A 24,601-nucleotide genomic window follows, 5' to 3' on the forward strand; every position below is an offset into this window, starting at 1 on the left:
GCCCATAGACTATAGACTTTAGATAGATGAGCCATGAGTGTCAAACTATTTGTGACAGTTCCGAAGATTAAGAATAAACGAGAAAAATAAGAGCACGCTTACAATCTCTTTCGTTTTCCTTTTTGTAGTTTGCCAATTTTACACAAAATTAGAACGTTTATGATGCAACAGAGGATTTATAAATAAATTAATATATTAAAAGTTCATATTTGAACAAAAAATTGTGACCAAAATCGCGAAAATACGAAATTTAATTTTGAGCAGCATTGCTCTTTACGAACAACACAAAAGCAAATGCACGAAAATTAATGTTTGGGACTGACTCTTTACGAAAAAATCAAAACGAAATGTCAGAAAATTCATTTTTGGAACTGACACATTGTTTTTAAAGATAATAGTGGATCATCTATCTAAAGTCTATAGTCTATGGAGTTGCCATCAGTGCTGCTAGTGACAAATTGAGTGAAGTAGATTTTGGAAAAAAGTGGAGTAGATTGAATAAAATTGAAGTAGCATACATTTTTGAAAACAAACAATTGAATTCATTTTATTATACCCTCCACCTAGGGATGCCAGACGTGCTCTTTTAAAGAGCACATGTACTCTTTTTTAAAAAATGTGCTCTTAAAACAAGATAGGCTAAAAGAGCACGCAAAAGTGCTCTATTTTTAGTACTCTTTTAATGTACTACAATGTAAGTACTCTTTTAATGTATCACAACAAATATTACTCCAACACGATTCAATAAATGGTAAAAGTAAACTGAACATACATAAATGTCACACTACGATATTTTCCTACGCCGTTGTTTTCTAATTAAATTGTGTTTTACTTTATATATCAGAGGCGACGAAGAGCTTCTTCACTTTGAACTCTGTTCTAAGTGTAAACAAACTTTTTTCTTTTTTTCTGCTCTTTTTTCGTATGTGCTTTTTTTACAAAGTGAATGTGCTCTTTTTGCCTCTTCAAAATCTGGCATCCCTACCTCCACCATAGGATGGGGGTATATTAACTTTGTCATTCCGTTTGTAACACATCGAAATATTGCTCTAAGACCCCATAAAGTATATATATCCTGGGTCGTGGTGAAATTCTGAGTCGATCTGAGCATGTCCGTCCGTCCGTCCGTCTGTTGAAATCACGCTAACTTCCGAACGAAACCAGCTATCGACTTGAAACTTGGCAAAAGTAGTTGTTATTGATGTAGGTCGGATGGTATTGTAAATGGGCCATATCGGTCCACTTTTACGTATAGCCCCCATATAAACGGACCCCCAAATTTGGCTTGCGGAGACTCTAAGAGAAGCAAATTTCATCCGATCCGACTGAAATTTGGTACATAGTGTTAGTATATGGTCTCTACCAACCATGCAAAAATTGGTCCATATCGGTCTACTTTTACGTATAGCCCCCATATAAACGGACCCATAAATTTGGCTTGCGATTGCTCTAAAAGAAGCAAATTTCATCCGATCCGACTGAAATTTGGTACATGGTGTTAGTATATGGTCTCTAACAACCATGCAAAAATTGGTCCACATCGGTCCATAATTATATATAGCCCCCATATAAACCGATCCCCCGATTTGGATTGCGGAGCCTCTAAGAGAAGCAAATTTCATCCGATCCGGCTGAAATTTGGTATATGGTGTTGGTATATGGTCTCTAATGACCATGCAAAAATTGGTCCACATCGGTCCATAATTATATATAGCCCCCATATAAACCGATCCCCCGATTTGGCTTGCGGAGCCTCTTAGAAGAGCATTGAAATTTGGTCCGTTGTGTTAGTATATTGTCTCTAACAACCATGCCAAAATTGGTCATATCTGTCCATAATTATATATAGCCCCCATATAAGCCGATCCCCCGATTTGACCTCCGGAGCCCCTTAGTGGAGCAACATTCATCCGATCCGGTTGAAATTGGGGACGTGGTGTTAGGTTAGATTAGCCCCCATATAAATCGATCCCCAGATTTTCCGTCTATAGTTATATATAGGCGATCCCCAATCACACAAAAATTGATCCTTATCGGTTCATAATTATGGTTGCCACTCGAGCCAAAAATAATCTACCAAAATTTTATTTTTATAGAAAACATTGTCAAAATGTTATTTCTATAAAAAATTTTTGTCAAAATTTTATTTCTATAGAACATTTTGTCAACATTTGATTTCTATAGAACATTTTGTCAAAATTTTATTGCTGTAGAAAATTTTGTCAAAATTTTATTTCTATAGAAAATTTTGTCAGAATTTCATTTCTATAGGAAATTTTATCCAAATGTTATTTCTATAGAAAATTTTTTCCAAATTTTACTGCTATAGAAAATGTTGTCAAAATTTTATTTCTATAGAAACTTTAAACTTAATTATATACGCATTTAATCGGCCGTTTTTAGTTTAATATATATCACGTATGGACTAGGTTAGGTTAGGTTAAAGTGGCAGTCCGATTAAAATTCAGGCTCACTTAGACTATTCAGTCCATTGTCATGGACTATGTGGTATATATTATGGTGTTAGGAAATTTTAAGATACCTTGCCATCGGCAAGTGTTACCGCAACCCAAGTAATTCGCTTGTGGATGACAGTCTTCAGTAGAAGTTTCTACGCAATCCATGGTGGAGGGTACATAAGCTTCGGTCTGGCCGAACTTACGGCCGTATCTACTTGTTTTTCAATTAAATCCTTATTCAATTAAATCGAATAAAATTAAATTCATAAATATTTAATTAAATCACAGTAAATCATAATAATGCCTATTTACAGATTAAATGGATACGTGGTCAAATTTCTCAACTATTCCAATCATACTTAGTTTTTTCCTCAACAAGCTTCTCTGGCACCTATAAATTAAAAAAAAAAAAAAAAATATATATATATATATATATATATATATATATATATATATATATATATATATATATATATATATATATATATATATATATATATATATATATATATATATATATATATATATATATATATATATATATATATATATATATATATATATATATATATATATATATATATATATATATATATATATATACATATATATATATATATATATATATATATATACATACTTTATTTCTAAAAATATCTGTTGGACATTGTAATATTTTTGTTTTAATCCAACTTTTTTTTGATCAAAAAAAAGAAAAAACTAGATTTTGTGTGGCTTTTAATATTTATTTATTTTTTTTTTTCTGTTGTATAAAAAAACATAGAAAATCCATTTTAGAATTTAAATAACTAAATACATTAAACTGTATTGCTATATTATTTAAATATGGTAATACGTTATGTATTTTATTACTCTCAGAATGATTTTGTCTATGTGTTTAATACCTAAAACATCCAAAGCCTCTAAAATGTTAGTAATCCCTTTTTGCGGTCATTGGTCTGTACAGTCAAAATATCAATTGTAATATTTCCGTTGCATTAACACACACACAGTCTCTCTCTTTCCCATGCTGTAAATATTCTCCCAATGCCTGTCAAACTGTTTTCCTTATGGCAGCTAAGAAAAACAAAAATACAAGTCATTTCGTAGCATTCAATTAAATAGAATTAAATACAATTGAATTTAATAAATGTACGAAATTTGAATTAAATTACATAAGTTTTAATAAATTAAATTTTATTGATAAATTTTAATAAATTAAAATTCAAAAATATTAGATCAAATCTCAATTATGATTATTTACAGAATTTCTAGATGAATATAAAATATTTCAACAAATGTATTTTTCCTCACATTTCCCTACAACAAACATGCATAAATTAAAAAAAAAAATTATATTTGCATGTACTTTATAGAAATAAATTGTTATTGCTATTTGATTAAAATATCTTTTAGCTATTTTAATATTTTTGTTTTAATCCAATTGCTTTGTTTTTACAAACGAAAAAAAAAAAACCACAAATACCCACTCATTATTAATGACCAGATTTTGTGTGTTTTTATACCCTCCACCATAGGATGGGGGTATATTAACTTTGTCATTCCGTTTGTAACACATCGAAATATTGCTCTAAGACCCCATAAAGTATATATATTCTGGGTCGTGGTGAAATTCTGAGTCGATCTGAGCATATCCGTCCGTCCGTCTGTTGAAATCACGCTAACTTCCGAACGAAACACGCTTGGCACAAGTAGTTGTTATTGATGTAGGTCGGATGGTATTGAAAATGGGCCATATCAGTCCACTTTTACGTATAGCCCCCATATAAACGGACCCCCAAATTTGGCTTGCGATTGCTTTAAGAGAAGCAAATTTCATCCGATCCGGCTAAAATTTGATACATAATGTTAGTATATGGTCTCTAACAACCATGCAAAAATTGTTCCTATCGGTCCACTTTTACGTATAGCCCCCATATAAACGGACCCCCAAATTTGGCTTGCGATCGCTCTAAGAGAAGCAAATTTCATCCATGCAAAAATTGGTCCACATCGGTCCATAATTATATATAGCCCCCATATAAACCGATCCCCTGATTTGGCTTGCAGAGCCTCTAAGAGAAACAATTTTCATCCGATCCGGCTGAAATTTGGTACATGGTGTTAGTATATGGTCTCTAACAACCATGCAAAAATTGGTCCACATCGGTCCATAATTATATATAGCCCCTATATAAACCGATCCCCCGATTTGGCTTGCGGAGCCTTTAAGAGAAGCAAATTTCATCCGATCCGGCTGAAATTTGGTACATGGTATTGGTATATGTTCTCTAATGACCATGCAAAAATTGCTCCACATCGGTCCATAATTATATATAGACCCCATATAAACTGATCTCCCGATTTGGCTTGCAGAGCCTGTAAGAAACGAAAATTTCATCCGATCCCGCTGAAATTTGGTACATGGTGTTGGTATATGTTCTCCAATGACCATGCATTGGTCCATATCGGTGCATAATTATATATAGCCCCCATATAAATCGATTCCCAGGTTTGTCCTCCGGAGCCTCTTGGAGGAGCAAAATTCATCCGATCCGGTTGAAATTTGGAACATGGTGTTAAAAAACACGCAAGAATTGGTCCATATCGGTCCATAATTATATATAGCCCCCATATAAACCGTTCCCCAAATTTGATCTCCGGAGCCTCTTGGAGGAGCAAAATTCATCCGATCCGGTTGAAATTTGCAACGTGGTGTTAGTATAAGGCCGCTAATATCCATGCCAAAATTGGTCCGTATCGGTCTAAAGTTATATATAGCCGATCCCCAATCACACAAAAATTGGTCCATATCGGTTCATATTCATGGTTGCCACTCGAGCCAAAAATAATCTACCAAAATTTTATTTTTATGGAAAACATTGTCAAAATGTTATTTCTATAGAAAATTTTGTAAAAATTTTATTTCTATAGAACATTTTGTCAAAATTTTATTTCTATAGAAAATTTTTTCCAAATTTTATTTCTATAGAAAATTTTTTCCAAATTTTACTCCTATAGAAAATGTTGTCAAAATTTTATTTCTATAGAAAATTTTGTCAACATTTTATATTAATTTTGTCAAACTGAATTATATACGTAGTTAATCGGCCTTTTTTGTTTAATATATCCCCGTATGGACTAACTTACAATTGCGAAGACGGTGTTAAGAAATTTTAGGATACCTTGTCATCGGCAAGTGTTATCGCAGTCCAAGTAATTCGATTGTGGATGACAGTCTTTAGTACAAGTTTCTATGCAATCCATGGTGGAGGGTACATAAGATTCGGCCTGGTCGAACTTACGGACGTATATACTTGTTTTGTATTTATTTTTTCCTACTCCATAAAAACACCAAAAACCATTTTAGAACTTAAATAACAGAAAACATTAAATTGCACTCTAATATATGCTAATAAGTTGTCATTTATTTTATGAGGAGATTGACTTTGTCAAAATATTTAACAACACTTGAGACATCCAAAACCCAACAACTCTTAGTTGCCTCCATTTAAAACTATTAATGGGTAACCACAAAATTCAATTCTATTGAAATTGGTTTAATTTACTCTCTTGCCATCAATGCTCTCCCAAAGCCTCTCAAACTGTTTTCTTTATGCAAACTGACAAAAGCCATAATATATGTCATATCATAGCATTTAGGTAATGAGAATTAAACAGAAATTAATTCAAGTGAGTAAAGAGAATAAAGAGATAATAGATAAAATTCTCCAACTACTGTAAGTTTTTTTTAAATTTTTCCTCAATTAAATTTACAAGCTTCATTCGCACCCATACAATTGCAGCCATTGTTGGGTATGGACAAAATTCAATACTATTGACAAAGCTTCTCAAACTGTTTATGCAAGCTGATAAAAGACATATAATGCCATAGCATTTACTTAATAGAATTAATCTGAAATTAATTGAAGTGAGTAGAAATGAAATTTAAATTAAATTACGTAATTGAATTAAATTTTAACAAAATTACAGTAAATCATCATAAGGATTATTTTTTCAGAATAAAGAGAAAAAGGAGATAATAGATAAAATTCTCCAACTACTGTAATTTTATTTATATTTATATTTTAAGCTTCTCTCAAACCTATAAATTTCCAGCCATTGTTGAGTAAGGACAAAATTTAATACTACATATTGACAATGGTTTAATATACTCTCTAGCCATCAATGCTCTACCAGAGCCTCTCAAACTGTTTTCTTGCATAAAAGCTGATAAAAACCAAAAGACATGTATGTCATAGTATTTAATTAAATAGAATTAAATTGAAATTAATTCAACTGAGAAGAAATGAAATTTAAATTAAATTACATAATTGAATTAAATTCGAATAGAAATAAATTCAAAAATATTAAAGTAAATCATAATTATGATTATTTTTGCAGATTAAACAGATAATAGATAAAATTTCCCTACTACTGCAATCTTACTTCTTTTTCACCTCAAGTAAATACATCAGCTTCTCACATCCATAAATTAAAAAAAAAAATAATAATAATAAGTTTGTATGTACTTTATATAAATACATTGTTAAACTTTAATTTGAAATATCTGTTGGCCATTGTAATATTCTTGTTTTAATCCAATTGTTTGTTTATACAAAAAAATAAGCAAATACCCATTCATTATTAATAACCAGATTTTTGTGTGGTTTTTAGTATTTATTTTTTTCAATTTTTTTTTTGCCTGCTCCATAAAAACACATAAAATCCATTTTAATGCTTAGTTCATTGAACATTAAAAATGTTGACTTATCGTTTTGAATATTTTTTATACAATGTTGTCGAGAGAGAAAAAAAATGAAAATAAATAAACGAAATCTTTTTTCAAATAATTAACATTTACACTTTTATTTTGACTACCACAAATTAATAGCCACGTTATTGTTGTGACATTGTTATGTTCTCTTATGATTTTTTCGAATTTATGGGAGTCTTTTGGAAGTTCATTTCGGTTTAATGTCAACATTATGGCATTACAATTTGACAATTGGGTTGGGTAACTAAAATGTTAATGCTAAAGTCAAAAATTTAGTTTCTAGTTAGACATTGGGATGTATATGTTTACAATGTTTTTTTAGTAATTTAAATAAGGGGTCGTGGGTTTAAAGTCAGAGGTTTTACCAAAAATTACAGTTAAACTGAAACGATGTGGCCAAAGCATCTAAAGTAACCACATAGATATTCCTGACATATGGACATATTCTAATATACAGTGTGGCTGATATTTACACTCAACGAAATACTCATAAAAATTTACCCGAAGAAATTTTTCATTGGCTTAACGAATACTTTCATACACATAATTAAAAGATTCATTAATATTATGAAATGTTAAATCAAAAAGTCAATTCAATAACGAAAAAATTCATTATATTTACGAAACATTTATTTTGGGTTACTTTTGATGACAAAATTCATTAATATTATGAAGTTTTTTCTATCAAAATATCGCAACCAACTTCAGGTGGCTTTCATCTCCTAACTGGTCGTCTACCGGCTGCTAGATTTATTCCAGTGACAGTCAGGATGACTTGCCAATGATGTCAGCTTAAAATGTTCATTTTCGATTGGCCATCAGAACTTAAGCACTTCCGATGGTAATAGTGAGGGCCGCCCTAAAGGCCAATGGCCAATCCCATCTCGTACTTATCCAACTTTGGGTCAAAATGAATGCCGAACACTATACGTCCAAAGACCATATACATAGCCCTAGTCGTACAAACATAGACATACCAACAGGACTCAACACCATGGCGCTAAGCAGGAGTGATGGCTTAAAAAAGAGGTTCTTCGCTTCATTTCCGCCTCACAATGATCAAACATTTTCGGATCTCCATCACGGTTGTCACGCGTGTGATTATGTTTGGCACGCGTGACAAAAATTTAACGAAAAATTTACCAAAAATCTACCAAACTTAAAAAAAAAATCAAAATTTTATTTCTACGGAAAATTTTCTCGAAATGTTATTTCAATAGAAAATTTTGTCAAAATTTTATTTCTATGTGAAATTTCGTCAAATTTTATTTCTATAGAAAATTTAATCAAAATTCTATTTCTATGAAAAATTTTTGTCAAAATTTTATTTCTTTAGAAAATTTTGTCAAAATTTTATTTCCATAGAAAATTTTGTCAAAATTTTATTTCTTTAGAAAATTTTGTCAAAATTTTATTTCTATAGAAAATTTTGTCAAAATTTTACTTCTATAGAAAATTTTGTCAAAATTTTATTTCTATAGAAAATTTTGTCAAAATTTTATTTCTGTAGAAAATTTTGTCAAAATTTTATTTTTATAGCATGTTTTGTCAAAATGTTATTTCAATAGAAAATTTTGTCAAAATTTTATTTCTATAAAAAAATTTTTCAAAATTTTATTTCTATTGAAAATTTTGTCAGAATTTTATTGCTATAGAAAATTTTGTCAAAATTTTATTTCTATAGAAAATTTTGTCAAAATTTTGTTTCTATAGAAAATTTTGTCAAAATTTTATTTCTATAGAAAATTTTGTCAAAATTTTATTTCTATAGAAAATTTTGTCAAAATTTTATTTCTATAGAAAATTTTGCCAAAATTTTATTTCTATAGAAAATTTTGTCAAAATTTTATTTCTATAGAAAATTTTGTCAAAATTTTACTTCTATAGAAAATTTAGTCAAAATTTTATTTTTATAGAAAATTTTACCAAAATTTTATTTCTATAGAAAATTTTGTCAAAATTATATTTCTATAGAAAATTTTGTCAGAATTTTATTTCTATAGAAAATTTTGTCAAAATTTTATTTCTATAGAAAATTTTGTCAAAATTTTACTTCTATAGAAAATTTAGTCAAAATTTAATTTTTTTAGTAACTTTTGTCAAAAGTTTATTTCTATAGAAAATGTTGTCAAAATTTTACTTCTATAGAAAATTTTGTCAAAATTGTATTTCTATAGAAAATTTTGTCAAAATTTTACTTCTATAGAAAATTTTGTCAAAATTTTATTTCTATAGAAAATTTTGTCAAAATTTTATTTTTATAGCATATTTTGTCAAAATTTTATTTCAATAGAAAATTTTGTCAAAATTTTATTTCTATAGAAAATTTTGTCAAAATTTTATTTCTATATAAAATTTTGTCAAAATTTTATTTCTATAAAAAAATTTGTCAAAATTTTATTTCTATAGAAAATTTTGTCAAAATTTTATTTCTATTGAAAATTTTGTCAGAATTTTATTTCTATAGAAAATTTTGTCAAAATTTTATTTCTATAGAAAATTTTGTCAAAATTTTATTTCAATAGAAAATTTTGTCAAAATTTTAATTCTATAAAAAAATTTGTCAAAATTTTATTTCTATAGAAAATTTTGTCAAAATTGTATTTCTATAGAAAAGTTTGTCAAAATTTTATTTCTATAGAAAATTTTGTCAAAATTTTACTTCCATAGAAAATTTTGTGAAAAATTTTACTTCTATAGAAAATTTTGTCAAAATTTTATTTCTATAAAAAATTTTGTCGAAATTTTATTTCTATAGAAAATGCTGTCAAAATGTTATTTCTATAGAAAATTTTGTCACAAATTTTATTTCTGTAGAAAATTTTGTCAAAATTTTATCTCTATAGAAAAAGTTGTCAAAACTAATTTTCTATAGAGAAAAATAAATAAATATTTTATCTCTATTGAAAATTTTGGCAACATTTTATGAAAATTTTATTTCTATAGAAAATCTTGTCAAAATTTATTTCTATGGAATATCTTCTCAAACGGTTTTGCTATAGAAAATGTTCGCAAAATTTCATTTTTATAGAAAATTCTATAGAAACTTTTATCAAAATTTTATTTTTATAGAAAATTTTACCAAATTTTAATTCTAACTAGATTTTTGTCAAAATTTTATTTCTAACGAAGATTTTATCAAAATTTTATTTCTATAGAAAGTTTTGTCAAATTTTTATTTCTTTAAGAATTTTTATCAAAATCATTTCTATAGAAAATTTTATTTCTATAGAGAAGTTTGTAAAAATGTTATTTCGATAGAAAATTTTATCAAAATTTTATTTATATAGAAAATTTTGTCAAAATTGTACTTCTATAGAAAACTTCTATTTCAATAGAACAATTTGTAAAAATTATATATTTAAAGAAAATCGAAGTACCTCGTAGTTGGAGAGGAATATAGAATACTACCAACTATGAGAACCTAAGTCTCTCTTAGTGCGTTGCACTATTGCACCTGGGTGGTTTGGTAAGGTAGGTTTTAAAAAATTTCAAAGTGTCACTCATCTTCGCGATTCTGCGGAAATGGGCTAAAATATCGCAGAGCCCCGTTCACGTTTCGTTGATGGCTTTGCCGGCCGTTTGAAGGCCGTAATTTTGACAAAATATTCTATAGAAATAAAATGTTACAAAAATTTCTATAGAAGTAAAATTTTGACAAAATTTTCTATAGAAATAAAGTTGTGAAAAAATTTTCTATAGAAATAAAATTTTGACAAAATTTTCTATAGAAATAAATTTTTGACAAAATTTTCTATAGAAATAAATTGTTGACCAAATTTTCTATAGAAATAAAATTCTGACAAAATATTCTAAAGAAATAAAATTTTGAGAAAATCTTCTATAGAAATAAATTTTTCACAATATTTTCTATAGAAATAAATTTTTGACAAAATTTTCTATAGAAATAAATTTTTGACAAAATTTTCTATAGCAATAAAATTTTGACCACTTTTTCTATAGAAACACAATTTTCAAAAATATTCTATAGAAATAAATTTTTGACAAAATTTTCTATAGACATAAAATTTTGACCATTTTTTCTTAGAAATAAAATTTTGACAAAATTTTCTATAGAAGTAAAATTTTTGACAAAATTTTCTATAGAAATAAAATTTTGATAAAATTTTCTATAGAAATAAAATTGTCTATAGAATTAAAATTTTGACAATATTTTCTATAGAAATAAAATTTTGACAAAATTTTCTATAGAAATAAAATTTTGACAAATTTTTCTATAGAAATAACATTTTGACAAAATTTTCTATAGAAGTAAAATTTTGACAAAATTTTCTACAGATATAAAGTTGTGAAAAAATTTTCTATAGAAATAAAATTTTGACAAAATTTTCTATAGAAATAAATTTTTGACAAAATTTTCTATAGAAATAAAATTTTGACAAAATTTTTTATAGAAGTAAAATTTTTGACAAAATTTTCTATAGAAATAAAATTTTGATAATATTTTCTATAGAATTAAAATTTTGACAAAATTTTCTATAGAAATAAATTTTTGACAAAATTTTCTATAGAAATAAAATTTTGATAAAATTTTCTATAGAATTAAAATTTTGACAAAATTTTCTATAGAAAAAAAAATTTTACCAATTTTTCTATAGAATTAAAATTTTTGACAAAATTTTCTATAGAAATAAAATTTTGACAAAATTTTCTATCGAAATAAATTTTTGACAAAATTTTCTATAGACATAAAATTTTGAACACTTTTTCTATAGAAACAAAATTTTCACAAACTATTCTATAGAAATAAAATTTTGGCAAAATTTTCTATAGAAATAAAATTTTGATAAAATTTTCTATAGAATTAAAATTTTGACAAAATTTTCCATAAAAATAAAATTTTGACAAAATTTTCTATAGAAATAAATTTTTGACAAAATTTTTTATAGACATAAAATTTTGACCACTTTTTCTATAGAAACAAAATTTTCACAAACTATTCTATAGAAATAAAATTTTGACAAATTTTTCTACAGAAATAACATTTTGACAAAATTTTCTATAGAAGTAAAATTTTGACAAAATTTTCTACAGATATAAAGTTGTGAAAAAATTTTCTATAGAAATAAAATTTTGACAAAATTTTCTATAGAAATAAATTTTTGACAAAATTTTCTATAGAAATAAAATTTTGACAAAATTTTTTATAGAAGTAAAATTTTTGACAAAATTTTCTATAGAAATAAAATTTTGATAATATTTTCTATAGAATTAAAATTTTGACAAAATTTTCTATAGAAATAAATTTTTGACAAAATTTTCTATAGAAATAAAATTTTGATAAAATTTTCTATAGAATTAAAATTTTGACAAAATTTTCTATAGAAAAAAAAATTTTACCAATTTTTCTATAGAATTAAAATTTTTGACAAAATTTTCTATAGAAATAAAATTTTGACAAAATTTTCTATCGAAATAAATTTTTGACAAAATTTTCTATAGACATAAAATTTTGAACACTTTTTCTATAGAAACAAAATTTTCACAAACTATTCTATAGAAATAAAATTTTGGCAAAATTTTCTATAGAAATAAAATTTTGATAAAATTTTCTATAGAATTAAAATTTTGACAAAATTTTCCATAAAAATAAAATTTTGACAAAATTTTCTATAGAAATAAATTTTTGACAAAATTTTTTATAGACATAAAATTTTGACCACTTTTTCTATAGAAACAAAATTTTCACAAACTATTCTATAGAAATAAAATTTTGACAAATTTTTCTACAGAAATAACATTTTGACAAAATTTTCTATAGAAGTAAAATTTTGACAAAATTTTCTACAGATATAAAGTTGTGAAAAAATTTTCTATAGAAATAAAATTTTGACAAAATTTTCTATAGAAATAAATTTTTGACAAAATTTTCTATAGAAATAAAATTTTGACAAAATTTTTTATAGAAGTAAAATTTTTGACAAAATTTTCTATAGAAATAAAATTTTGATAATATTTTCTATAGAATTAAAATTTTGACAAAATTTTCTATAGAAATAAATTTTTGACAAAATTTTCTATAGAAATAAAATTTTGATAAAATTTTCTATAGAATTAAAATTTTGACAAAATTTTCTATAGAAAAAAAAATTTTACCAATTTTTCTATAGAATTAAAATTTTTGACAAAATTTTCTATAGAAATAAAATTTTGACAAAATTTTCTATCGAAATAAATTTTTGACAAAATTTTCTATAGACATAAAATTTTGAACACTTTTTCTATAGAAACAAAATTTTCACAAACTATTCTATAGAAATAAAATTTTGGCAAAATTTTCTATAGAAATAAAATTTTGATAAAATTTTCTATAGAATTAAAATTTTGACAAAATTTTCCATAAAAATAAAATTTTGACAAAATTTTCTATAGAAATAAATTTTTGACAAAATTTTTTATAGACATAAAATTTTGACCACTTTTTCTATAGAAACAAAATTTTCACAAACTATTCTATAGAAATAAAATTTTGACAAAATTTTCTATAGAAATAACATTTTGACAAAATTTTCTATAGAAGTAAAATTTTGACAAAATTTTCTACAGATATAAAGTTGTGAAAAAATTTTCTATAGAAATAAAATTTTGACAAAATTTTCTATAGAAAAAAAAATTTACCAATTTTTCTATAGAATTAAAATTTTTGACAAAATTTTCTATAGAAATAAAATTTTGACAAAATGTTCTATCGAAATAAATTTTTGACAAAATTTTCTATAGACATAAAATTTTGACCACTTTTTCTATAGAAACAAAATTTTCACAAACTATTCTATAGAAATAAAATTTTGACAAAATTATCTATAGAAATAAAATTTTGATAAAATTTTCTATAGAATTAAATTTTCTATAGAAAATTTTCTATAAAAATAAAATTTTGACAAAATTTTCTATAGAAATAAAATTTTGATAAAATTTGATAAAATATAGAAATAAAGTTTTGAGGAAATTTTATGTAGAAATAAAATGTTGACAAAATTTTCTATAGAAATAAAATTCATGTGAAGGGAAAATGGTTTCTGTTGATTTGTAAAAGGTTTCAGTTGTAATCAAAAAGTTTTCACTTATTTTTAAAAAGATTTTATTTGATTTAAATATGCTTTGCAAATAGGTTTCATGAAAAGTATAAATTTGATATATATATATATATATATATATATATATATATATATATATATATATATATATATATATATATATATATATATATATATATATATATATATATATATATATATATATATATATATATATATATATATATATATATATATATATATATATATTTGTTTTAAAAATTAATTTGTTGTATTGTAAACCACTGTCAAATGAGCACTTAAAAATTTTTGGCTAATTGGGTCTCTCATAAAGTTCACAAAACAAACAAGAAAACAAAAATACCAAAATTGTAAATATTACAAAGTTCATTAATATAACACAACATAAAGTAAAAACAAAACTTAAATTTTTAAAGATTATGTTTGTTCTTTGTTCATACCAATTAATACATTTCTGTTTTCACTTACCTTTTTTACATAAAATCCAGGGTAAGGAGGAAACAAAGTTTTGCTGACTTTTTCTATGCTAATCCACAAAATGAAGAGGGCAGTTGATTTTGGGTGGGGGGAGTAGATGATTTTTAACTCAGAGAATTCACAACAGTATTTCCTTTTGACTTTGTTTAGTTTTTTTTCAGAATTTTCTTTTTCTTTTCGTTTTTTGTTTTGTTTCTTGTAGGATTATTAATATGAACTTTTTGCTGTGATAACAAAAAAAAATGAGAGAAAAAACAAAGGTCAATTAGAATACTTTTTTAACCTTAAGTAATTATTTTATTTTAATTAAAAATTGGACTTTGTTAGACTTTTAGGTATATAGAAAGTTTTGCTTCTAAATTGAAGAAAAGAAAAGTTCTTGGAAATTCTTTTTTATATAGAGGAAAATATTTATATTGTCGTGAATTTAGTTTATTATTTATTTAAACTTTGTTAATATATCGTTATTTTTACATTAAATTAAAAGATATTTATTTTATATTTGTATTTAATTTTTTAATATTTATTTAAATTTATTAAAGCAACATGATTTTGGTCTGTATTAAACACTTCTACTATGTCCTTTAAAATTATTTTTTATTTATTATTTTTTTTTTATGAAAGAAATGTGCCGGGATGGAGCTTTTTTCTGGAAGTTTGTTTACTATTTTCTTTTTGAAAAAAAGGAGTACCTATGCCGGTGTGGATCTTGTTTTTTGTTTCTTTTTACACATAGAACAATTTGCAATGTTTAGACCAAACAATTCTTGAAGAAAATAAAACACAAGAAAAAAACTGGTAACTGCTATAGTTTACGCCAGCAACATGTATTTGGTCATTTCACCCCTCTCCACCATGTTTTCCTATAATTGTTTTTGTTGTTTGGCATTTGTCTATTATGGTTGGAAGTTGTTTTTTTTTTGTTTTTTTCTTTTTGTTGTGCACTCTTGGCCAAGTTAAATAAAAAAACCGTAATCTCAAGACGGCGATCACAAGACCAGAAAGTTTTTACAACATTGTTCGGTTTTTCCTAGCCAAGTTTTTGAGTTTTTTCTTTCGTTTCTTAGCTGGCTGATGCCTTTAACAACCGAAGAAGCGAATGATGATATGCTGATAGTTGGTTAAGTTTTTCCCGTTTTTTTTTTTGGTTTTTGTTGTTCAACATAGTAAATTTGTTACAGATCCATACAGGATGAGGGCAAAAAAAAACCTCAAGTAATTATGGGTTAACAAAAAAGTTTGCTAGGCCGAATCTTAGGTACCCTTTAGTAAACATCTTTTAAAAAAGTTATATTCTAATTGCTAGGACATGTGGTCAGCAGAAGATTGTCCAATGGTAGCTTAGCAGTATTATGATAAAATTTTCTATAGTCATACAATTTTGAGAAAATTTTCTATAGTCATACAATTTTGAAAAAATTTTCTATAGAAATAAAATTTTCTATAGAAACAAAATTTTCACAAAATTTTCTATAGAAATAACATTTAGACAAAAATTTTCTATAGAAATAAAATGTTGACTAAATTGTCTTTAGAACTAAAATATTAACAAAATTTTCTTTAGAAATAAAATTTTGACAAAATTTTCTACAGAAATAAAATTTTGACAGAATTTTCTATAAAAATAAAATGTTGATAAAATTTTCACAAAATTTTCTATAGAAATAAAAAAATTAGAGATCGTCATATCGTCAACGGACGGACGTACATACTTAAATGATTTCCAAATACCATTGGCATCGAAATATTATCGAGATACAGCGACAGACGGACAAACTGAGACCAACGGTTTCAAAGCTTTTCCATGTGATTTCACCGTAATGTGAAACGTCGCTCGAACTCGGCTTAAATAGCAGATCCCTTGTGAATGAGCTTAGCATAAAATCGGACAAAGTCTAAAACTATCGGGCTATCATTATAGCTAACCAGGACACGTTCAATTTCCCATACGATGGTATGCCAATTTTGGTTTAACATTGAACCGTCTACATATATATGAAGTACTGTGTATCTGATTGTCTACTAAGATTGCCTATTTTCTTAGCCGTGGAGTTTCGTATAGAACTCAGTGGATGGAAATTCTTTTGTGGCACTTGATGTTTATTTCCATTGAGAGATTGTCTAGATAGGAATTGTTGTTGAAGTTGCGGCAGATGTTGTCTGTTGATAGGCAACAGCAACCACATATTTTCCTTACTAAAGCAAATCCACAATTGATGATGATATTGTTGACGAAAAGAGGGGTGGGGAATTGAGTTTCTTTTTTTGCACAAGAAATGTTTGACTTGAAAAATTTCTTATAAGATTTTTAGTTTTTTCTTATTTTCCAAAAAAAAAAAAAAATCTCCGAATTTTTGAGGCAAAATCAAAAATTAATGATAATATTGTTGAAAAAAGAGGGGGGTTCATGCAATGTTTAGCACAAGATAAGTTTGTCATTGAATTTTCTTAAGTTTTGATTTTTAATTTTTTTTTATCAAAAATTTGATAAATTAATTTAAAGTAAGGAATTTTTTTGTTGGATAGTTGACATTTTGGGAAAAAATTTTTTGTACAAAATAGTTAAGAAAAACTTGAACTTGGTAGATGTGCGGTAAAGCTTAAATTCGTTTTACACCCAGAAATATTTGGCTTGGAATTTTTCGTTTAAGAATTTAGAAATTTTTTGAAATTATTTTTCGTTTAAGAATTTAGAAATTTTTTGTAATTTATTTCCCAAAAATGTCACAATTTTTTAAGACAAATCTGCAATTGTTTGAACGAGGGTTCTTATTGAATTTCTACGCTCAAGAAAAGTCTGTCTTGGAAATTTTTTTAAAACTGATATTTTATGTTGTTAAGTTTATAATTAAGCTGTTCGGATAATTGATAATTATTTTGTACAAAATAATGAAAAAAAAAATAAATTTGTTGAGTGGACGCTTCGTTAAACAATTTTTCTAAGTTTGTAATTATATATAAAAAAAATTTAAATTAAGAAAAAAAAATATATAAGATATTGTATACGTTTGGTATAGTTATTTTGTACAAAACAACTAAGAAATATTTAGGGTGGATGTGCGGTAAATTATTTTTTTTTTTTTGGCACAAAAAATTTTTCCTGGAATTTTGTAGTTCTTTTTTTTTCCCAAAATTCCACAATTTTTAAGACACATCTGTAATTGATGATTATGTTATTGAAGGGAGGTGTGGGTGGTTTTTGCTTATGTTTTGCACAATAAAATTTTGGTTGGGAATTTTTCTTAAACAGTTTTTTTTATTATTTTTTTCTATAGAAAATTTTGTCAAAATTTTATTTCTAACGAAAATTTTGTCAAAATTTTATTTCTATAGAAAATCTTGTAAAAATTTTATTTCTATATAAAATCTTGTCAAAATTTTACTTTTATAGAAAATTTTGTCAAAATTTTATTTCTATGGAAAATGTTGTCAAAATTTAATTTCTATGGAAGATTTAGTCAAACTTTTATTTCTATATAAAATCTTCTCAAAATTTTATTTCTATAATAAATTTTGTCAAAATTTTATTTCTATATAAAATCTTGTCAAAATGTTATTTCTATAGAACTTTGTCAAAATTTTATTTCTATAGAAAATTTTGTCAAAATGTTATTTCTATAGAACTTTATCAAAATTTTATTTCTATGGAAAATGTTGTCAAAATTTAATTTCTATGGAAGATTTAGTCAAACTTTTATTTCTATATAAAATCTTCTCAAAATTTTATTTCTATATAAAATCTTCTCAAAATTTTATTTCTATAATAAATTTTGTCAAAATTTTATTTTTATATAAAATCTTGTCAAAATGTTATTTCTATAGAACTTTGTCAATATTTTATTTCTATGGAAAATGTTGTCAAAATTTAATTTCTATGGAAGATTTAGTCAAACTTTTATTTCTATAGAAAATTTTGTCAAAATTTTATTTCTATGGAAGATTTATTCAAAATTTTATTTCTATAGAAAATGTTGTCAAAATTTTATTTCTATAGCAAATGTTGTCAAAATTTTATTTCTATAGAAAATCTTGTCAAAATTTTATTTCTATAGAAAATCTTGTCAAAATTTTATTTCTATAGAAAATTTTGTCAAAATTTTAATTTTATGGAAGATTTAGTTAAAATTTTATTTATATCGAAAATGTTGTCAAATTTTATTTCTATGGAAAATTTTGTCAAAATTTTATTTCTATGGACAATTTTGTCAAAATTTTATTTCTATGGAAAATTTTGTCAAAATTTTATTTCTATAGAAAATTTTGTCAAAATTTTATTTCTATGGAAGATTTATTCAAAATTTTATTTCTATAGAAAATGTTGTCAAAATTTTATTTCTATAGAAAATGTTGTCAAAATTTTATTTCTATGGAAGATTTAGTTAAAATTTTATTTCTATGGAAAATTTTGTCAAAATTTTATTTCTATGGAAAATTAAGTCAAATTTTTGTTTCTATAGAAAATGTTGTCAAAATTTTATTTCTATAGAAAATGTTGTCAAAATTTTATTTCTATGGAAAATTTTGTCAAATTTTTATTTCTATTGAAAATTTTGTCAAGATTTGATTTCTATGGAAAATTTAGTATAAATTTTATTTCTATGGAAGATTTAGTTAAAATTTTATTTCTATGGAAAATTTTGTCAAAATTTTATTTCTATAGAAAATCTTGTCAATTTTTTTATACATCCACCATAGAATGGGGGGTATATTAAGTTTGTCATTCCGTTTGTAACACATCGAAATATTGCTCTAAGACCCCATAAAGTATATTCTGGGTGGTGGTGAAATTCTGAGTCGATCTAAGCATGTCCGTCCGTCCGTTCGTCTGTAGAAATCACGCTTACTTCCGAACGAAACAAGCTATCGACTTGAAACTTGGCACAAGTAGTAGTTATTGATGTAGGTCGGATGGTATTGTCAATGGGCCATATCGGTCCACTTTTACGAATAGCCCCCATATAAAGGGACCCTCAGATTTGGCTTGCGGAGCCTCTAACAGAAGCATAGCCCCCATATAAACCGATCCCCAGATTTGGCTTGCGGAGCCTCTAAGAGAAGCAAATTTCATCCGATCTGGCTGAAATTTGGTACATGGTGTTAGAATATGGTGTCTAACAACCATGCAAAAATCGGTCCACATCGGTCCATAATTATATATAGCCCCCATATAAACCGATCCCCAGATTTGGCTTGCGGAGCCTCTAAGAGAAGCAAATTTCATCCGATCCGAAATTTGGTACATGGTGTTGGTATATGTTCTCTAATGACCATGCAAAAATTGGTCGAAAGCGGTCCATAATTATATATAGCCCCCATATAAATCGATTCCCAGATTTGTCCTCCGGAGCCTCTTGGAGGAGCAAAATTCATCCGATCCGGTTGAAATTTGGAACATGGTGTTTGAATGTGGTCTCTAACAAACACGCAAGAATTGGTCCATATCGGTTCATAATTATATATAGTCCCCATATAAACCGTTCCCCAGATTTGATCTCCGGAGCCTCTTGGAGGAGCAAAATTCATCCGATCCGGTTGAAATTGGCAACGTGGTGTTAGTATAAGGCCGCTAATAACCATGCCAAAATTGGTCCATATCGGTCTATAGTTATATATAGACGATCCCCAATCACACAAAAATTGGTCCATATCGGTTCATAATCATGGTTGCCACTCGAGCCAAAAATAATCTACCAAAATTTTACTTTTATAGAAAACATTGTCAAAATGTTATTTCTATAGAAAATTTTGTCATGATTTTATTTCTGTAGAAAATTTTGTCAAAATTTTTTTTCTATAGAAACGTTTGTCAATATTTTATTTCTATAGAAAATTTTGTCAATATTTTATTTTTATAGAAAATTTTTTCCAAATTTTGTTTCTATAGAAAATGTTACTTTTATAGAAAATGTTGTCAAAATTTTATTTTGTCAAAATTTTATTTCTATAGAAACTTTAAAGTTAATTATATACGTATTTAATCGGCTTTTGTTAGTTTAATATATATTACGGTATTAGGAAGTTTTAAGATACCTTGCCATCGGCAAGTGTTACCGCAACCCAAGTAATTCGATTGTGGATGACAGTCTTCAGTAGAAGTTTCTACGCAATCCATGGTGGAGGGTACATAAGCTTCGGCCTGGCCGAACTTACGGCCGTATATTCTTGCTTTTTTTTTAATGAAGAAAAAATTATTTTTGTGGGTTCATTGGGTGGGCGGTAAAGGTTGAGTTTGTTTTGCACAAGAAATGCTTTGTTTGTTTATTTATTTATTTCAGTCTTTAGAACAAAAATTCCTTACAGACTATGATGAATAAAATACATATGTAATTTTCTAAGTTATGTTTTAACTAAATTTAGTAGCAAAATACAATTTAAAATCATTTTTCGAAATGCTAAACTCTATAATCTTCCAAAATTTCTTTTGAAATTTTAAGTTAATAGAATTTATGTAAAAAAACACACGCGTCAGCGGACTATGGGAAGCATAATTCACACGGTGTAGAGGAATTTCAAATATATCAACATATCTCATAGTTCTAGGAGGAACATAAAGAGGTATACGTAATAACAAATCCGGACAGTCAATTGCATTATTGATCAAATCAAAAACAAAAAGAGCAGACTGAACTTTACGACGATCTTCAAGAGTTTGAAGACCTAATAACAGACAATTAGAAAAATAACTGGAAGGACAACTTATTGGGAGAGATTTCAATGCATATTTCACAAAAACTCGTTGAACTCTTTCTATACGAGCTATTTGATTACAACGCGGATCCCAAACAATTGAAGCATATTCCACTCTGGACCTAACATAGGCTGTGTACACAATTTTCCAAGTATTTGGGTCCGAAAAATCACCACAATTTTTTTAATAAAACCAATCATATTATAAGTTTTTGGAAGTATATAATTAATATGTGAAATGAAAGACATGTCTGAATCAAAAAATACTCCAAGATCTCGAATACAGGTAACCTTTGTCAAAACATTATCACCAAATTTAAAACAGCACTGAATAGGGTGGAGTGTTTTATAGAAGGAAATATGAGAACATTTCGCTTGACATTTCTTTTAAGAATTTAATTTTTTATTTTTTATTTTTTATTTTATATTTTTCAACAAAACTCCACAATTGATAATAATATCGTTGAAGGGAGTCGTGGGTTTTTATTGATTGCACAATAGAAAGTTTTTTTTTACTAGATCCACAAAGTCCTTAATTGGCTGACCGGTATACGTTGAGTTTGTTTTGCTTAAGAAATATTTCTTTTAGAATTTTCAATGATTTTTATGATAATATTTATTTTAAAACGAGTTTTTTGTCACTTGTGTCTCAAAACATTTTTTTTTAAATTTTTTCTTATTTTCAGGAAATTTCGTATATTATTTTTGAATAAGAAAAAAATTCTAATATAACGTTTTTTTTACAAAAGAAAAAAGAATTAATTTTATTGGTTTGTTTACAAAAAGTGTTTTATTAGTTTGACAAATAAAAGTTTGCCTTGGAATTTTTTTTTCAATTTTTTTTATTTTTTTTTAGTTTGCAAAAAAATTTATATATTTTTTTTTTTTTTGGAAATAAGAAAAAATTGGAATTTTTAATGATTTTGATGATAATATTGTTGAAAATCGTTTTTTATTTTTTTTTTTTTTGTCACAATAAAAGTTTGCTTGAAATTTTTCTCAAAACATTTTTTTTAATTTCCGGAAATTTCGTATATTATTTTTGAATAAGAAAAAAATTATAATATAACGTTTTTTTTACAAAAGAAAAAGGAATTAATTTTATTGGTTTGTTTACAAAAAGTGTTTTATTAGTTTGACAAATAAAAGTTTGCCTTGGATTTTTTTTAATTTTTTTTTAGTTTGCAAAAAAATTCATATATATTTTTTTGGAATTAAGAAAAAATTGGAATTTTTAATGATTTTGATGATAATATTGTTGAAAATCGTTTTTATTTTTTCACAATAAAAGTTTTGCTTGAAATTTTTCTCAAAACATTTTTTTTAACTTTTTCTTGTTTTCCGGAAATTTCGTATATTATTTTTGAATAAGAAAAAAATCCATTATGATGTTTTTTTTACAAAAAAAAAAAAAAGATTTTGGGTTTGTTTAATTTGTTTCTTAAATATTTATTTATTTATTTTATTTTATTGTATTTTTTTTTTTTAATTGTTTACACCATAAATATTTTGGTAATTTTCAAAAAAAAAAAACAAAAAAAATCCGTTATTTTCTAGTCACTTAAACATATTTTCTTTTTAATGATTGAATTAAAACAAATTATAGCTGGCATAAATCATTGTATATATCCATTTGGGTTAAATAAGACCGCCTCTTAATAATGGTTTGCTGAGGAAGAAGACGAGAAGGCGGCACGAACTCATACTTCAGGTTTGTCTTATTCATTCATAATTAAATGCACGCGATGGTTTAAGCCACAAAGCAAGGTATTGTAAACACTCGATACTGTAAAAAAAAATATTTTTTTTTTTTTTTTTTTTTAATTTCAAATTAAATAATATATTACATTTAATTGGGTTTTTATTTTATTTGCACTTTATTCCATATTTTGGTTAATCTTTTTTTTTGGTTAACACATATATATTTGTTTTGTTTGATGTATGGGACTACGTAGTATGTGTGTTTATCATTTTTTTTTCTTCTTCTCGTTTTTTTTTATTCAACAAACACGCGCGCGTCTCTTCACGTTCAAAATTAGCTTTAAACGTAACGAACCGGTATCTCGCACTAAACTGAAACTCATTTGGGAACAGGTCATCCAAACAGTCGCAACAAGAAAACCACCATAGACCATTACCCCAATACCACACCACCAATACCAATGCAACGCTAAAGCTGAAGCAGAAAGACCATTTAACATCGAACACAACATGTTTGAGGGCTCCAAGGAAAAAAATGCAATACCACCGGCTTTCATATAATTCCAAAATGTTCCTATAAGAGTTTAATGCAGAAAACATACATTAATCCCCCATAACATGATGGATCAACATGTATGACAGACATGTTGTTATTAAGACGTATGAAGGCAAAGCAAAAAACCATGTTGCACTGTGCATTCGCTTAAACACATCAAACCTATACTCTCAGGCCTAGACTCAACTATTCCAACTGTTGGAATCCAACATTTTGGTATCTTGTAGATACAATTCTCTCTTTCTCTCTGCTAAATATGCAAAGAGTAAATCTCTCAATTTGTAGTTACTCTTAACTTCATGGATATTGTCATAGATTGTATAAGATTCTGGATTTTCAATAGGCTACCGGTTGTTGTTGTGTGTGTGTGTGTTTTTTTTTTGTCTCGCCGCATTTTCCGTATTCCTTCCACCACCTTAAGACACCTGTGTGTTTGGAAAATGCTTATTCATAGATCTAGTCATTGTTTGATGTATTGTACGCATCTCATATAAATGGACATGAGTATATGAAATCATTAGATATTTAATTAAATTAATTCTTAATAACATTTTATGAAAGTGTAATTGGCTTTTAATATCAATGCGAGAGGAATTTCATAAACTCTTGTAGTGAGTGGATATATTTGTTCAGAACATTCAACTAAGTTAACAAATTGTGTCGGCAAATTCATATTTCATCACGAAGGGCAATAGCATCTAAACCCCTACACAACTGTTTGGGAAATTTATAAGTTTGGTTATATCTTTGGAAAGACCTGGTAAAATTTCACTTCATGAAGTCGTTTAATATACGACCTTCTGACCATAGAAATCCTTAATGATTTTGATAAAAAAAAGTAGAGGTTTATATGGTCTTCTGATAA

General features: G+C 26.0%; 1 protein-coding gene across 1 annotated transcript in view; it reads right to left on the minus strand.

The window, feature by feature from the left end:
* LOC142235079 (uncharacterized) overlaps window positions 1-23,525 on the minus strand; it is a 258,978-nt gene extending 235,453 nt beyond the window's left edge. Inside the window, exons 1-2 of the mRNA XM_075306304.1 lie at window positions 23,327-23,525; window positions 14,784-15,016 (exon numbers count right to left, since the gene is read on the minus strand). The gene's annotated coding sequence lies outside the window, so the exon portion shown is untranslated. The remainder of the gene's footprint in view (window positions 1-14,783; window positions 15,017-23,326) is intronic.
* Between the last annotated feature and the right edge of the window lie 1,076 nt (window positions 23,526-24,601).

This window comes from Haematobia irritans, chromosome 4, assembly GCF_050003625.1.
Source record: "Haematobia irritans isolate KBUSLIRL chromosome 4, ASM5000362v1, whole genome shotgun sequence".
NCBI classification, from domain to species: domain Eukaryota; kingdom Metazoa; phylum Arthropoda; class Insecta; order Diptera; family Muscidae; genus Haematobia; species Haematobia irritans.